Here is a 19,100-nt window from a genome sequence, read left to right on the forward strand (position 1 = left end):
TATTTAATATCACAGATTCTTTTTTTTTCTCAAACCTCCTTAGAAATGAAATTATCTATTTTCACAGTTAATAGCATGTGTGGAAATTTTTAGAAAATATTTAAAATTTGAAAGACAGCTCTCTTTATGGTGTCCCTTTAAAGTTCAGGTTTTCCAATAGTTTTATCAATACTACTTAGCAAATATTGAAGTAATATGAACAGTTTGATTCTGTCTTGAGAGAATTCTTCTTGGAGAAATTTTATTTTGTGTAATATGCTTATGCTATTTGGACAAGAATAACATGAATGGAGTTTAATTTTCATATCCAAACTAAGGCTGCATTTTATGTGTTCATTTATTTTATTATTTATTGATATTCCCTTTTGGTTTTTGCCAAGACCTAAGATTAACTGACCATCTGTCTATTTTACTATAATGCAGTATCTGCTGCTCATTACTGGCAGTTAATTTTGTGGAAGAAATTCAGAGAATGTGATCTGGTGTTCTGATTTATTCAGTGACATTCACAAAAATCTAGCAAATGCAATCAGAGGATTCAAGGATAGTCAGCACAAGAAGAATGTCATGAAAAATGTTCTCAACAGTGACAATTTAAATATATGGCAATGGTATGCTACTACTTGTCCAGATTTACTCTGTGTTGTTCAAACTTTTATTAGATATTTCCAAAAGGAAGGTGAGGCTTCACTGGGCATAAGTTTAGAATATTTATGCCTGTGTGAGTGATCTTGTGTCTGTACAGTGCACTAAGAATATGAAGGGATTTGACTTCCATGTATTGCATATTGCAGACTTACATCCATTTTTATTTATATCGTAAAGTCATAAATATGTCATAAAATATGCCATAAAAGTGTGCTTAGAAGCAAAAGAATAACTGGAGATAATCAGCTGTTGTCTGTTTGACTTCTCAAAACTGAAAAGTTATTTAAATTCGTCAGTTTTCCTGCAAGATTTCCTGAATGTTTCTAGATGAAAAAAGACTTCCATTCCAACAGAATCCACCATATGAGTTTTAATACTATTTTGGTGTGTGTGAATTTTTTAGATCTTGTGATTTTTCTCATTTTATTTTTCTTCATTCCATTATATCAGGGTATACTAATCCTGATATTGAAAGTGAAACTAAGCTTCTGCAATACACTTTTTATCAACTGATATTTTTGTGCATTTGAGCAGTTCATTAAACGCTACATCAAACTTCCAAAAACTTTATGCACGTGAGTGCTCTCAATGTCCTTCTCCATGAAGAAAAAAAAAAGACTGTGTAAGGTTGCAGAAGCTTAGTTTCACTTTCAATATTTACTACAGTACCTTCTGAGGCGTTTTCACATAGAATTAAATGGATGGAGGGATACTATTTATCAAATGCATTTTATTGCTGCTGCTCAAAAAAAGTGTATTTTTATCAAAAGTTAATATTTTTAATTCAATATTGATAATTTAATTCAAGATTGGTGATTCAATCAAATGAAAGAAAAGCAAAGCAATCATCCCTCCCCTAATCAAATTTAACTTTTCAGGTGCCACAGAAGGAGTATGAGATCCTTTCTTTTCACTGACATTATAATGATGCTTTGCAGGTGTCCTTAGTCGCTAATCATCCACAACTTTCGCATATGCTACACACTGGGAACAGTCCCTTTGAAGTTAATTGGGTTTCACCTGTTTACTCCAGCAGAGAGTGAAACCCTGTTTACTGAGTTTTAAATTAAATATAAACACATTAAAATATAAAACTGTATTTTGACTCCTGGTAGTTCTCTTATGCATGTTGTAGGCTTTCTCAATTAAAACACATCCAATTAGTTGTATTTAAAGATGCAATCACCCTCTGAGGCATTGGGTGTAGAAATGGATTAAAAACTAATTAAATGTAAGTCTCTGGAGACCTAAATTACTTTCCCCTCCCCCTAAAAATCAAATATATGTCTAAATAAGAAGGAGATCTGAAGGTTAGTGGTAACCTCAGGCTGGCTGACTTTTATTTACTCTCAGATCACCTGCCATGGGCTACCCTGTTCCACCACACAAAATTCTACCTTCTTTTCAGCTTTTTAGAGACTGAAATATGACTTCAGGTACTCTGAACACTTTTATTGTTATTAAGGTTAAACAACATGCATTTTTAATAGCTCTACTAAACAAGGCAAGAAAACTAGAAATGAAATTTTCAAGAGGAGTGGAATGTAAGCCAGAGCATGACAATATACCCAGAACGACCCCATCAGAGTAAAATGAAAGCATCAGAACCACCAGAAAAAGGAACTTCATTTTCTCATGTGTGATTGTGGATCTCTATTTGAGGGTGAAGAGAACTTGAAGTGATTGAATGAGTTTGCGGAGAAAACTTCATTACTTTGACAACTGTTTTAGAATTAAATTGGGCAAAAATTAAATTTATATTATGTAATGGTCCGGGTCACATAAGATTTCAGTGGGAGAGAACTGAGTGGGAACTGAGCATTCAGTATTACCCAGAGCTTAACTCAGAGGCACCTTAACTCAGTTTTTGTAACTTCTACTGATGGAAAATGACCCCCATTTATTAAAGATCATCTATGTGTTTATACCTGAAGGATATGAATTTATATAATCAGAATTTAAAAGACTGAAATATATTTTAAGTGGTAGTAAAAAATTAATCTCATGCTGTGAAGCATGGTGCATAATATAAAGGCAAGATATGACTCAAGTGAAAGGGGGAAAACCTGAAATTACTTTCAAAATGAAGTGTAAATTTTCCACGTGTTGGATACAGACAGCAGATGTTGGAGAGGGCCAAGACAGAATGGGGAATAGCTGTCATTGGAGCCCTCAAAACTGCAGCTGATTACTGCTATGCCTGTGCTTATGGAAAGCAGACTGAATTAAGGAATCACAACCAATATATGTCCAAGGGAGCGGGTTGTGAATTTCAGTGTCAGTGTACATTTTAGTCTGAAATAAAATTTATGTACATAAATTACATTGGACATCGTGGCAGCACTACAGTGATTCCTTTTTCTAGTGGAATAAATACTTTGATTACCGTTTAAACAATACCTGAAGTTTCAGTTTGATCTGCTTATTTGTGCCATAGCAATGCCACATCCACTATGATGATGGCCTTGCCTGGCAATGGAATCCTAGATATTTAAATGTCCTATGAAACAAATACATTGCCATTTCATTCCTGTACAAAATCTCTCTAAAACTATTAATTGTTTTGTTACAATGTATATTCCTATTGAGAAGCTTTTTTCTTCATTTGTTTCTTTGGGGATTTTTGTTTGTTTAGTTCATTCTATCTCAAATTCTTTACTCTTTTACTTGTAAGGCACTTGCAGTAATTCCAGGAGGTTTGCAAACCATTGACTTTATATTCTGGATGTAGCAGTGATTGATAGACCAGCCCCCCAGTACTGCTGCTGAGAGCAGAGGGTATTTCTTTGTTAAGCTAAGTAGCTTTGGAGCTGGAAATGCAACAGGGGACATGCTTTGGAAGGAACGCATTCTAGTGAGAAGACTCTGCTGACATAGCCCTGGCATGCAGCAAGACAGTGGGAGGTGAACTGGATGAAGAAGCTTTCCTGTGAGTCTTTTACAGTTCTGTCAAATGTATCTAAGAAGTATATGTGTCACTACATTGGAATTGAGGAGTAGTGATATCTTTTTACTGATGCTGCCTGAATGTGTCAGAGTCCAATTCCTGGATGTTGTTGTCATCTCCTTTCCTTGTTCCTCTAAAGGCTTTAGAAGGTTTGCAAATTCTGCAATCATGCACACAACCTTGAACACCACCAGCAAGGGACACAAAATCATTACAGAAAATCTTTTTCCTTTTACATTGGAGAGTCTTTTCCCAGAAATTTGGTTGGTGACCCTAAGGAGCACAGTGCCACATGACTGAAGTTAATGCTTGATGTGGTTGTCTTTAATAGATCAGAGTAAGTTATATCATGGACTTTTATGCTGTGTCAGATCTCTCTTAACATTCACGTGTTTAGTGTTCTCAAATTGTTATATATAGACATCTGTACAGCTATTAATATATGTTGATGCTAACCTAAGAACTAACAAGATGTTCAGACTATGCTTCAGGCTATAATGTAAGGTATTAAGGTATGAAATAAGATGTTAAAGACAGATTATTGTTCTTGATGTGATTAAAGGTGATTGTCATTGTTACTATAGTGTGGTTTTTAATCTTTTATGTAATACTTTAAGGCAATCTGTTGAATAGAAACCATAACACTATTAATTTAGTGTAGCACTAAGCCTCAGGAGCAAATGCTAAATAACATTTACTAATGGGTTTTATAACAAATTTATGGAGCTCCTTATGTGTGCTTTTCAGTCTTTTTCAATGTAAAGTTGTTATACATTAGCACTCAGATGTTCTTCCTCATGACACAATAGCTATGGCAGTTTGCATATACAGACTCCTATTAACTTAATCTAATGCTTGTTGAAGGCAATACAAAAATTTCATGGATGTCCTGTACGATCCTCTACAAACAGCAGCTTCAAATACAGACACACCACTTTTCCATGTTCTTGAACATATATTAATATTTTATATCCATTCTATCACTTCATGCAGTGAGAAAAAGGCAAAGATTTGTCAATGTGCCTAAAGCAAGGTTTGTACTGGGTGTAAGGAGCAGAGGTGCTGTATTCCAGTGATATTTTAAGTTCACTGGGCATGTGGCCATAGATCACTATTCCATAAGGCAGGAAGAAAGACAGTGTACTAAAAGGCCTGATCAATGCTCTTGAAAGCAGTGGATTCAGTGGTTTCACACTCAAGAGGTTTTTTTCATTCTCTCATAGATGAGTGAAAGGTATTTCTGGCTTCACTAGCCATGAATACATATTCCCAGAAATGATGAAGCAAGTTCGGTATTCAAGCTTCCACTCTCTAAATTGTTTTGGGGGCAAATTTGTGCACAATATTCTCAAGTCTGAGAGATCAGGAATGAAAACATAGAAGGTTTTGTTTCCTTATGTGTGCAAGCACTGCCTGTGGTAGAAAAAGGGAAAAAAAAAGGGATAATACTTCAAGTTAAAAGACAAGGCCAAAATACTGCTAAGATGGAATTTCCAGCAGGAAATTCAGTCAATTAATTAATTAATTTGACAAAGCATTCAGTAAAACAGGAAATTTTCTTCATTAGACAACCTTGTAGGCCTCCTTCATGAGATTTCTGTGAGGTCTTACAGATTACTTTGTTTTCATCTGCTAGGAAATAAGGTTTGCAATTCTTAGGCAATTTTTTTTTGAAAACTGTAGGTCAAATGTCTGTTTGATTCCTATGTCCTTGAGACTTTAATGATAGTTGTGACACAGCAGTGTATAGTGATGGTATCAATAGTACTACTTTTTAGACAATTATTTTGTATTAACTTTTCCTTTCCTCTGCCTCAAGAGCGTTGTCTTTTCCTGTAAGTTAGCACAATTCATCACCTATACTTAAATATAACCTATCACATTATTTTGCTGCCCATGACAATAAAAGTGAGGGCCAACAACATTTATATTAATTTGAATTTTATTTATCTTCCCATGTAAATGTCATTATACTATCTTATGTGGTGAAGTCTTTAAAATGAAATAATTTTTGTTAAATAAAGCAGAGAAGGGAGAAAGCTGAAATAACTTTTTATATTCTGCAAGAACAATCCCAAACAAACATCTAAGGTGGATGAGACTTCTATATTTATTTATGGTAGATCATTGACTTCCCTGCTTTACTGTTTTAACAAAGGTAAATTTCCCAACCAACAAATATCAGATTTTTAATGGATTTTTCATTTTTCAGGAGTGAAGTTCACTAACTGCATTATAAATATGCAAATATTTTTTACATTGGTTGTATTGGTTCACAAAAATATAAAATCCTGTGCAGATTTTAAGGATTTTCTAAATAATTAGAAAGTTACAACTGTGCTGAACTATGAAGTAATATTAGGTACATACATTTTTATCTGGGAAGAAGAGTTTTCTTCCAACTTTTCTGCTGCGTTGCAACTCTGAGTTAGCGATTGATTCCTCAAAATTAAGTTGCGCATTTACTTCCTGAAGTCTTCTGTGCCATCTGTCCAAAGCAAAGGCAACATGAGGGAGAAAAAGTGCCTTTCTTAATGTGTGTGGCACAGGAGTCCATTCTCATGAATGAGCCACATTGTACATAAACATTGTGTCCAGTTGTTTTTTGCTCCTATTGTGGTCACTACCAAGTTTACAGATGGAAAGAAAGGCTTTTGCTTCCTCCAGCCCATCATCCCTGACAATTCACATTCATTCCCTGAAGTACAGTTTCTATTGTTGCATTTTGCTTAGCACTAAAACATCTGTAATGTGCTGATCTATGTCCTCCTCCACTTGCTACCTGGAGCACTGTGAAGAGCTTCCTTAGACATCTCCTGACATCACTGCAGTGTTTGTGGCACCTGCAAACAGATTTTTCAGCTCTGATGTAGTAAATTACTCTGCTTTGTGAGGAAATAAAAACAAAAAAAAATAGAGTGAATTAAGGCTTACTGCACTGTTGGTGTTACCCACAGGAAAAACTGAGATTGGTACTAGATGCCTCTGCTTTTTTGTGATAGTTGATCAGTTTCTGTAAATGTCTCCACTTGAAGACTGAGATGCCACTATTGCCATGAGCAAGACCACTTAGCAGGCATTTGCAGCAAATATAAAGTCCATACAGACATTTGAATATGCTTTACCTTTGGTATAATGTTTCAGAATAAAATTAGACAGTAGCATTTCAATGTAAAACACAGAATTAGGTTTGGGTCAGTGACCAGAACTATGGCCTTGCCCTCCCAGTTGAAGGGTCAGTTGCTACACGTGTATGCCCTGTTTCCAGTAAGCTTGATCCCAACCCTGGGGGCCTTCCAGCTGGCCTGTTGCCTTTTGTTTGAAATAGAGGGGCAATGGCCAAATGACTGTGAATGATGAAAGTTGGAGACTCAGCTTCTCAGGGATGGAGAGGGTTCAGCTGGGAGTACATCCACACCTCTTCATGCTTGTGGTTTGTTTTTTGCAATCACTGCCACCTCAGTGAAATCTATAAAGGAGTGTTACATGATTGAGACTCAGCTCCTGTGGCTGAAGAGGTGGAAGATCTTTACTCTCAGTGGGGAGGGAAAAGGGAAAATTTGAATCTTAGTACAAAAATGAGAGTGATCTCTCAGAAGTGTAGGGACAAAGGGTAAGAAATTGAATGTTATAATCTCTCTGAGTTTAACTATAACTACACAACACTATAAAATAGTGTTTACTTTTTCTCTTTTTCTGCAGCGAGATTAATGGGAAAAGTTCAAGCATTTCTAAATCACATTACTTGCCTCAGGAAACTGAAATGTTAATAGTGTGTCTTTTCATAGTTATTTCAAATTGCTCATGTATGTGTTAGCTGAGGTTGGCATAAGTAAATTGTTTCTCTCTGGTGTTTTGTCTTCTGGATTCTTTGGAATTCAGATTAATTCTCAAATTGTATGCCTTATAGAGGCATGTATATCAGCATGAAACTATTCACACTCATTTTCTCCTTGTCTCCCTGACACACTTCCATGTATGAAATCACATTCAACTAATATATTCTGATAATTTCATGTAGCCTGAAGCTGTATTGATTATATTTTCAATTTGGTACTGTGATTTACAGTAAGGCTTAGTTTCTGAATGTTAGTTTCTGTCAGAGATAATGCAATACAACAAGGATATGCTGTCTGATTTAGCAGAGATATTTTAACAGAGTGGAACTGTTAAGACATTTACATGATCTAATTATTTTACTACTGTTCGTTCTGGTTTTTTTTCTCTTAATTGCTGCCTGTTTTTCTTGGGTTTGCCTTTACTAAATGCTTCAATAAAATATTAATTTGTTATTCTATTGCCACTGAATTTGGTATTTACATGCCAAGATCTGTCCAACGAAAGAGCTGTTCCCTTCCATTTTCATAGATGTCAAGAGCTGGTGTGTAAGTTGTAGTGATTCCTACTTTCTAAGGCTGTGTGCACATTTACAGTGGACATAACTGACTGAACCTGTAGCATCAGCTTGACATACTTCTTAAGTGTGTTGTATATTCTTGGGTTTGGAGTCAAGTAAAGGTTCACAGTAAGCAAACACAGGGTCCAATTACCCAAAAGGCTTAACATCGTCTGATTTCTTAAGTTAACATTTTCTGAAGACATTAATGGCAACATTTATTTCTGAAGTCAATTGTTTTCCCAGACTTTTTTATGTCTTGAACCACTGGAAGTCTCCTGATATACCAAATCTCCTTTTCACTTTCATACCACTGCTTTATTCTGGACTTTCCCTTTGGGATGTCTGAGATGAAACTTCAGTTATAATATCACACATACTCATGATTATCAGTGAAAATCAACTACAGAAAGATCATGACTGCTGAAATGTATGAAGTGAGAGCATTTCAGAGCTGAAGTGGAAAGATTTGAAGTGTCAAAGAAAGGAGAAAGGATAGAGAGGGTCAAGAACTGGAACAAGCTTAAATTATGTATATCAGAAGTAAACACAGAAAACTTCAGAAACAATTCTCTCTGAGAGACACTATAGATTGGAGCAGATAAGGAAGTGTTCAGAAAGGATGAAGGGTGCATGGTCTCCCCAAGACAATGGGAGAAGCAAAGCAGTGGGGGGCTATGGGACTGGCTGTGCACTGCTGCAGGCTGCTGTGCACCTTGCTCAGTTCAAGGCATGTGTTACCCCTTGAATCCCAGTGTGCAGCCGCCAGCCAGGGGATCCCAGGAAGCACTGCACGAGCACAGAGACACCTGAAGCTCATCCAACACCTGAAACTCCCATCAGCTACGGCCCATAAGAAGGTTTTCCTCTCTTCTGTAATTAGTCTAAATAAACCCTGAATGACAAAACAAAGAAATGCACTTTTCCTTTCTGGAATTAGCACATCTGTTGTATGGCAATTATAGTTACAAGACTGAGCACTATTCTTTGAATTGTGGGAATTCTGAGCTGTGGGATTAATAGCCATATTTGTTATTTAACCAACTACTGTTGGCTTGAAGAACTGGAGAAAACATTGCCAGATTTGATTTTGAAAACAAATTTTTACTCATGACAATCTCAAACTAAGGAGGCCTTTTTATGTGGTGTTGAGGAACTGTACTTTTTGCTGCATGTTCAATTGTTTGAGGACCAGCTGAAACAAAAAGAATGGGATCTTTCCTTCAAAGTAGTCTTGTGGTTTTGATGTTGTAATTCTCAGAAACAACATGTAACAACTCTTTTCACAGCTTGGGTCACGCTGTGGCTTATGTTTGCATTTCTCAGTATATATTGCCAAACATTTTGGGGCATTCATTTAATGTGAAATGTATTACAGCTTTTAATGTGAAAATACTCATCAGATCTCAAGTCTGTGTTCCTTATCATATTAGAATAAAATAAGCCATTGTACCTCCAGAAATATTTTTCTGTAAATGTATTTTTTGAGTAATTTCTACTACTTTTTATGGCAAAGAAAGCTTGCCTTCATTTTTGCCCAGTATAATTACCAGCTACGGACAGTTTTCACAGTATCCATTCTGCTAATTAATGATGATAGTGAAGGATGGGCATCTGATAATGAAAACTAATTTGCATAAGCTGCTGCTGAAATAAAAGAGCATCTTCCCTTGCAAATCCACTGCAAATGAGCATAAACTAAGAGATTACATTTAGATCTTGAAAGCCACCTGAGGGATTCATGGCTTTGAAAATCTCAGCCATAATGTGTACTGCTATAAATGAGAGCAAAACAATTCAAATGCATAACAGCATGGGGAGAAAAAATTAACACGTATAAATAATTTAGAAATGAGGCTGTTCTTTGGAGGACTAGCTATATGAGCTTCATCATAATTGCTGCTCCCTTGAACATTGCTGGGAGCTGCTGCATTGCAGTAACAGCTCATCTGGACCCAAGGAATGCCTTTATACTCTGATTTGCAGGCACATCTTTCAGTAACATAAGAACAGCCTCACCTGGGGAGGTGGAACGATGTGACTGCCTGTGGTGAGAAAAATATTTCTGTCTTCATTTCAGTCCCTACAGAGACTACATTTGGGAATCTGAAAGGGTCAGGAATGATAAACATGAAATTTTCATCAGGGTTTTGGTTTAGAGTATACTCAAAAAAAGTGGTTGTTGTTGTTGAAGGCCTTCCATATTACATTGGGTGTCTTTGTAATGTTCTTATATAAAAGCAAATGAGATATTATTCAAATGCTCATACTTATTTGGTGTTTATAGTTAGTATAGCAGAATAAAGAGCTGTGAGACAGGAAAAGGAATCTGTGGATTTTTGTCCTACCCACTAAGAAACAAAAAACTGCAATGTTATAGAATTTTTTGTAGGTTAGACAACCCACTTCCCATCCTTCAATGGATGGTAGTACCTTCTTTCCTTCCTTCTGCCTTTCTGCAGTAATGGATAAGAAGCCAATATTTAACTGCTTCAGGTACACTGCTTGTGTACCTGAATTTAGAGTTGAATGACACATTCTCAGTAAATTTACATTTCATTTAATTTAATCTCTTGTCACTCATTTAGTCTTTTTAAAATTATTTAAAAGTATTTCAACCCTGTCTCCCAGGAAATCTGATTATAAAAAGCTGCTGAATCTTTTCAACATTTCTCCTAATACATTTCTTTCAGAAGGATTTCGTATTACTTTTTGTTCTAAATGATTTATTTCTACATAACTGTTTAACATTATTTAGGATGTATTAACAGGGTATGAGTGCACAACTCACTGTATGTTGTTGGGAATGCTTACGTTTTCTTGTAGGTCTTTTTTTTGTTGCTTCCTAAAAGGTGTTGGCAGATGTTATGTTACATATATGACAATATCTGTTACTCTGTTAGCAACCACTGAGTTTCTTCAGTTATAGACTGAAGCAGGCCTGTTTGTTTTTTCTCTTCTCTCTTGAAATTTGGATTTTTTCCTCTACATTTTTTCAAGTAGCAGGTGGAAGAAAGGTGGGACAGAACATCATCTAGTGAGGAAAAATGGGTAAAAGCATGACATGGTACTGCCTTCTCATCTATTCTTCCCAGGACCTGTCAAGCATCATGCAAACAGATGGCAGAGGCAGCACTGTTCCACAGGAGAGGTTTGATCTTTGGTGCTGACTTTCAGAGCAAAATTGTCCAATCACCTTGTGAGCAGGCAAAGTGCCATAGCAACAGATGAGGAGGAGTGTGAGTACCTATACATCATATCTGTTTGTGAAGCTGAGACTGTCCAAAGGGCCTTGGGTTCAAATAAACAGCTTGCCTGCACTTGGTGCAACAAAGGACTGAAGAAAGAAGGTGATTCCAAGCCAAGTATGTTGTTCTCAGTTTTTGTGCTACACATTGATAATGGGAAAACGCTCTTTATTGTTGCTTAGAGCAGCATAAAAATAAATCTAGCAATTAGATTTCCTGGTAGATTGTTTCTCTAGATCTGTTCTACTGTCTTGTTGCACTGCCTCTGATGATCCCTTATGATGAAACTGCAAGTGGGATGCTTAGGAGGCAACCACAGTGTGAACATTCACTTTAAGAGTCCATGTTTGGCAGGTTTTATTGTTTCTTGTACAAGAACCAGCAAAATAGGGTTTAGTTTCTTAATCAGCATCCTTAGACTCTATTTCAGTGCATTTTAGCTACATCCAGTGGTATTTGTGATTCTGTGGACAACTTCTTTCCTATCAACAGACAAGCTTTGTATTCTGGGCTTGTTGATCAGCATTTCTGCTCATGGCACAACGGGAGTGGCTTTTTAGCTTTGGATTTTCATATTGGAAGATGAGTGGAAATAAATATATGTGCCTTATGTGCCATGTGTTTTGTTTAAATAGCACTTTCTCATTGAAAAAAAAAAAAAAAAGAAATTTAATGCCAATTTCCATAAAAGTAGGGGTTTCAATCTCACTTTGGTTTTGTGACATAGTATTAAATGCTTGAAATGCTGTTCAGGAACACGGCACAAATAAATCCACATTGTCTTACTGTTTCTTCACATGGAATGAAATTTCTTATGGCACCGTGTTCTAATACCTTTTCAAGTGTGTCATTCCAAGTATGACATTATTAAAGAAGCTTAAAGATTTTAAAGATTAAGCCTGTGTGGTTCAGTAGGAATGTAATTTACCTCAACAGAAATTGCTGTGAAGAAGTCAGAGAATTAAACCGAACAGGCAAATGTTGCTATGAGCTTTTGAAGCATTTTATAAAATAATTTTCGATGAAATTATGATAATTTTCAAGAAAGATAAATCAGAGATAAAAATTAATACAACTTGAAAATCTTATTCATCTGAGAAAACTGTCTACTTCTTTCAAAGACATATTCATGTGATAATTTTTAGTAGCACGTTTTCTACTGAGTCTTATGACTATTATTAGTCTTAGCATCTTTACTTTTCATCAATCAGCTTGTAGAATAGCTAACTATTTTGATAAGTTTATTTTTCACATAAAACTAAGGAAATCACTATAATTAGCGCTTTTTTTTTTAACCATAAAGGGAAAAAAAAACAGAATGGAAAAACAAAAGTAAGTCCCTCTTATAGTTTAACATAAAGATTAATAACTTTTAGTGCCCTGAAATATATTATTTCATTTTCTGGAATGCTAATACTCTAGCTATGATATGTGCTATACGAACTTGACTGCAAGGGAAAATATCAAACTATAATTTTTTTTTTCCTTTTCGCTTTTTTTTTTTGAGAAAAGAATGGAGAAGTTCAGCCCAGTTTACAGAGTAGTCTGATAATCCCTGGGAAGCAACAACACAGGAATGTAGATATGTTAAAAATTTTACTTACACTTTTCTACAGAAACAACTTTGTTTAATCTTCTGGAATTAATTCTCAGGTTGCTCAGGTAAGTTTTTTTCTGTGCTGATACAGTGAAGGATATAAATTATAGAAAGTGAATCAACATATTGTTCTAAAGGTGCTTTCTCCAGAGTGTATCTTACTGTGTTCCTTCTGCATTTGTAGGCAGAGATATTTTTATGAGGCAGTTTAATGCTGAGAATGTTGAATAAGAAATAAGCACATTTTTTATTCCTCTCCCCACTCTTTTCAAGCAGCTGCACTTCTGCCTTGCTCTTATTTCCCTGTACAGCTGGGTAGTCATAAAGTGGCCTAGGCAGGTTGTGAATATTTCTCCAATAAGTTTACTGAGTTTTAGTTAAAAAAAACCAACAAGTCTTGAAAGCAAAGTTGATAAGAAATAAGAATGTTCCAATTTATTTCTAAAGTGGTTGTCTACATGGCAATACTGAGTCCTTTCCTTTGCTTCCACTGTTTTTTGTTGGAATGCTTTAAACATTTCCAGTATCATTGTAGAAGATTGTTTTCCCAAACTTTATTATAAAATCTATACTCTACTTATCATTGAAAAGAAAGTGTGCCTCCTTATTTGTAAATAATATATGATGGATCAACTTTTTCATAACAACTTCATGAACTGTGAATGGCATTCAGTCCAAGCACTAGTGGCAGAAATATGTTATAATGCTAAATAATTTAGATTAGTTTAAAAAATTGGAGTATTGTCTTGGTCAATGTGTGAATAGAACAAAATACTGGATGTAATAAATAGATAACTTGCAAGAAATTATATTCTGTTATTTTTAGTTTGATTTGTGCATATGTGACTTAATGGAACAGCTCAGGTTCTTAATATTAAACATAAGATTAAGTGCTTCACTGGATCAAGACCCTGTTTGATAGCACCTTGTCCTCTGGGCTATGCTTATTCATATTCTGGCTGATTACAGTGGCCTATAAGGAGTGTGAAATTGCTTTCCACTGGAATTTTCTCACTGTGATAGCAATATGTGCATCTTTTGAAGGTTATCTGACCAGGATTCATCATCTGTGGTGCAGTGAAATTCTCCTCCCCATATTTCTTTCATGAACCATGATTTATACATTTTAGCTCTATTCAGGGCTGAATAGAAGCAGCAGTTTCTATCTCATTTTCTTGAGTTCTTGAAATTACTTTTCAAGCTGGGACATGTTTTGAGGGGTTTCAGCCAGATCAGCTGTTACACAGAGGTTGTGTGGGTTTGCTGGAACTTTTGTTGATAGTGTGCTGGAACTTCTGGTGTTAGTGGCAAAATTACAACGGTTTCATCTTTGAAACCTGTTAGTTGAGGAGATGCAATGATTTAATTTCTTTATTGTCTTACTGAGTCCTTGCAAAATACATTGTTGTTGAAGCCTCATGTCTGAAAGGGTTTTACTTATCAGATTCAAGAAGTGTCACCATTATCTGTTTCAGGCTGTGCCCGTTGGCTGAAGAGGCTGAGGGTAGGAAGGGTAATGGGACACTTCCACCAGTCACACCCCCAGAAAGTTTTTCTGATAGATAAAATACTGACACATGTTTTGTTGAGTTTCCTGTCACAACAAGCCTTTCCCAAATGTGCCAGACGATTTGCAAAGCCCTGTTGCTGCCTTGCAGAAGAGTCAGGAGTAATAAACTTGGTTTGTACTCTGCATTTGAGGCAAGGGATATAAAAGCTTCTCCCCAGCTGTCTTGGAGGAATCATGAGCTAGTCAGAAAGAGAGTTGTTTTGAAAGAGAAATTTAATTTCTAAATATCTTTATAGGGAGTTCATCTCTGTGAATACTGACTTTTAGATTTTGTGATGATTGATGGAATCATAATTCAGCATTAACCTCTAGCCATCTTGCAGGGCAAATTAAGGAAGCCTGTGAGAAAAGATACAATTTTAGCCTAGTTCTCTGTGTTTGAATGCTGTCATGGCTGTCAGTTGGTGGCCTGTCTTTGTAATCAGGAACAATCAGATGTATGTCCTTCTACTCTATACTTCTGGCTTAACATGTTTATTTGGCTTAAAGAGAGGAATTCTGTAAGGGGAATAAATGGTCTGCAGAGGGATGAGAAAGCAGCTGGAAAAATGTTTTTCCTCCAGCTGCCCTGCTTACTGAAAAACAGGAATGGGGTTTATCAATTCCAGTCTGACTAGCTCTTCAAAAGGGGCAGAAGAACCCCTGAGTTTAGTGACTGCTTCAGAAAACCTACCTGATATTGAAAACTTTCCTTCCCTGTAGGTTGTGTTGAAGAATAGTTGAACGTCAGTCTCACAAAAGTGCAGCTGAATCCTAAATGGCACCACATTTGAGGTCCACAATCTCAAGAGATCTAAATCTTCTACAGTCATTAGCTCTCTGGCATTTATGTTGAAATGCCAAGTATTATGTATTACTAAGAGTATGGTCCTGTTTATCTGCACACTTGGCTTTCAATCAAATCTACTTGAGATTTCAATTTTCAAATAATGTAATTTTTTGTAACATATTATTCTTAATTGTGCCTTCTTGCACAGCTTTTTAACCTTCCAAGTTTTCTTTCAGGAGAAAATAAATCTTTAGTTTTAGATGCTTATTTTGCTTTTATGCCTTTCATACTCTGCTCACAAAATCAGTCTAACATGCTAGACAGCACCAGCTGTCTCCTAGGGCTCTAAAACTCTTTTCTCAGTGCTCACTAGGAGATCAGCTGCAGACCAAGAATAACAGTAAATACATTATTTATGTGCTTCATTCCTTCAGAGCTTGCAGCTCCAGAATTCTGGGAGGTGTAAGCTGTATTGAATTTTCCACATCTCGATGTAAATTGCAACCTGCTCTTATTAAACATTCTTGAAGTTTTGAAAATATTTCAGTTATTGGATCATCTCCATCTTTTTCTCTCTGTCTCTCTCTCTTTTCTTCCCCTTCTTTTGCTCCCTTATGAATAGGTTATTTAGGCTGTTTTGCCAAAACCAAAATACTAATAAATAAAGAACCTAAATGTTTATTCTGCCTACTATCTGCTTTATGATTCTCCTGATTCCTGTCTTGTTAAAAGTTTAATACTGTGAAGACCTCAATTGTCCCTTAGAACAGGCCTTACAAAACTGCGGGATAAATTTGGTCATGCCCAAGTATCCTTGTTCAGAATGTCTGGAGATGGCCCTGAGATATGGAACTCTTTGCAGACGTCTTGACTGGGGGAATGTGTGTACAAAATATTTTGATTTGTAATATCCACTCATGGCACAAAAGCATAACAAAAGAGAAGCCTCCACAGCTGTCTGAGATATTGATTTCACTTTTTCAATTCTCCTGCATACAGCCCCAAACCTTCTTTTACTTTTTAAAATATCAACAACAGTTTCTGGCTGCTGTACGTTCAGACTGAATAGATTAGTCCATATATGCCCTCTAACCTGATGGGTGTGTGATTTGTTTGGACACAGTGGCAAAGGGTCAGATTATAGTGCAGGAGAAGAGCTGAAGCAATTTCTGACATAATTCCAGCATGAGACATGAACTATATTTCAGGAAGAATGTTTCCTGTCAACAGGGGAATCAATTCCAGCAGCAGTGTAAGGAATGACTGTTTGGTTCTTGGGTTTTAATTAGCATTCCCATGATCTTGATATGCTTATTATGCAGTTCAACTCTCTCTCTTTCAATTATGTGTACGTAAAACTGGCTGCTAATTTTCTGTGTTATGCAAGAACACAAAAAGACTTTATATGTCACATACACACAGAGGTGCTGTTTGCCCTCTTTAAGAATCATGTGGGGTGTGGCAGGTGATGAGTAGAGGTGTTATGCAAACCAGCTCTCTGCCCCGTCAGGATTTGAGTTACACTCTTGCAGTTTTTAGACTAATGACAAGACAAATCTTTTAAGTTTAAAATCATATTTCAACTTCCCTGGTCCATGGAAGTAGGCCTCAAAATATAATTTTTATGTTGGTGTTTTCTTTCTTGCACATTTTTTTCTTTTCTTTGTTCTCCTCTACTTTTATTTTCTTCTTGGCCTGATCTATGTCCTTTCTCTCTACTGAGTTACACTCTCTCTCCTATGTTCTTTTTGTCTGTCTTTTACAGATATTATCTCCCTCTACAGAGTGAGCAATTTGATGTATTTTATTTCAAAAGCAAGTGCTGTTTGACCAAAAGTAGAGAAGTGACTTTTTCTCCCCAATAAATAAGATAAATCCAAGCTATTGCCTGGTTTTTAAACCATAGTAATAAAGCCACAGTGTTTAGGGGTTATGTCCAAATTAGCAGCACTGTGGTTTTTCTAAACCTTTTTAGCTACTCTGCTTATATCTGTATAATACAATGCAAGAACAACCATTTAGTAGCTTAGTTTATGCTGTGTGATTAAACAGCAAAATACAGATTTAAAATGTGACATCATTCTACATATTTACTTATCCTTCTATGCTGAAGTAGTGTTCTTTATTCTTTAGCCCTTCAGCAAAAAGGACCAATGTGTCTTTGGCTGCCTGTTGCTGTAAAAAGATGAAATATTGTGTCAGTATTCATATATTCATTATATTTTTAATGACTAGCATCAATAATAACAGATAAAACTAAGCTTAGATAAAGCAAAAGAAAATGTATCTGAATTCTACTTTATTTAGGCAACCAAACTGTAAGCATTGCTAAGGGTTCTATTATACTTTTTTGTCAATACTCTGTTGAAATGAATTCTGCATTTGTGTGATTTGGAATACATACACCTAAGAGATGGGTCTAATTTTTTCCTCATGTGTAAGTCTTATTGTGAATACTAGAATATTAGAGGAAGAGTCTGTGAGTCACACATTTAAAAACTAAATATGAAACTTGCTTTTTTCCATTATTGATATAATTTTAAACTGACTGATTTTTCTTTCTTGAATGATTTTGTTCTTTTTATTTTACAAATTTTTTTAATTTAAATGTTTTAATGTTTTTTCATTCATATAAATATTTTTCCTACTAAAATCAATAATATTGATAAAAATGTTCCCCAGCTTTTGCATAATCAGTGTAAATTGAATATCCTTAAAGATCTGTATCAATGGAATACCACCTCATTGTATATCCCACCAGGGAGTTCACACTGGAAAAAAAAAGAATGGATGAAACTACATTTGGGAAATAAATATATTTTTAGTAGGCTGTTTTTTTTAAAGTAAAAAAGCCCTGATTCCAACTTTTTTAACAATTAGGATTTAGGTGATGAGAACTTTCCACATCACCATTGCTGTCCCATCTGCAGATGGCAAGAGAGACAAGAGAATAATCAGAACCACAGTGTGTCATCTGTAGCGAAAAGAAAATATTTCAGTTGTAGCACAGAGACATTGATGTAGGTTGCTATTTATCAGGAATCACATGAAGTCCACCCTTCTACAAAGGATTGCCTCCAGGGCAAAGGATTTTCAGTAAACTGCAGCTGCTCTTGAGCACTTTATTGACTCTGGTGTACCACTGTAGAAGGTTGTGGATTTGTGATGTACCAGTGCTGTTCTGGAAGTGAAAAGCCTCAAACTTGCCCATAGATTTAGAGAGGATGAATGGGCTCAGTTCCCAGGATGAGACAGGCAACAGAGAAAAGCAACATAACAATGCTATAAACAACCTCAGCTGTTTCAAGAAGTTCCCTTTTATCCGTAAAAGAAGGAATTTTCTAATGAAAAGTGACAGAGAGAATACAGATAAAAGAGTAAGTACTCTGTTGTTTTTGATGAGACAGGTTTCTAATGTGTCTTGTAAAAGAAAACCAAGCTACAAATAAATAAGCACTATAAAAGTAAGGGGGGAAAGAGGGGGATGTTGTTTATTCATAGATGCAAAAATTTATATGTGGAGACAGAATTCCTCAGTACAGAAATACACCACAAATCACATTCAGAAAGAGCAGTATAAGCCTTAAAAAAAAAAAAAGCATATATCTAATTATTTTTATTGCAGGTATCGGGGGGGACAGATGGACACAGGACCGAGAAGGAAATGGAGTCAAGGCAGAGTGGATATTACATTAGATGAGCTGAAGACTAAGGTAAATATTCCCACTCTACGTGATAACCCAATGCACCCATAATTGTCTATCAAATGACTCAAGCTTGAATACTGTAGTTTGCTCCATTTGCTGTCAAGTGACCAAGCTATATATTTACATATTCTGCAAAAATAGAGCTTATGCTGTCATGTAATGCAATCTCAATAGGGAGGTTATTGCTGTTCCTTAAAAAAATAACAAACAGTTGAAAG

The 19,100-nt window shown here is 35.8% G+C and overlaps 1 long non-coding RNA gene across 1 annotated transcript in view; it reads left to right on the forward strand.

Annotated features, from left to right (window-relative positions):
* LOC139677088 (uncharacterized) overlaps window positions 1–18,884 on the forward strand; it is a 180,429-nt gene extending 161,545 nt beyond the window's left edge. The window contains exon 5 of the long non-coding RNA XR_011698774.1: window positions 18,801–18,884. This is a non-coding gene — a long non-coding RNA (uncharacterized lncRNA). The remainder of the gene's footprint in view (window positions 1–18,800) is intronic.
* Window positions 18,885–19,100: the final 216 nt, after the last annotated feature.

The sequence above is a fragment of the Pithys albifrons genome, chromosome 11 (assembly GCF_047495875.1).
Source record: "Pithys albifrons albifrons isolate INPA30051 chromosome 11, PitAlb_v1, whole genome shotgun sequence".
In the NCBI taxonomy this organism is placed as follows: domain Eukaryota; kingdom Metazoa; phylum Chordata; class Aves; order Passeriformes; family Thamnophilidae; genus Pithys; species Pithys albifrons.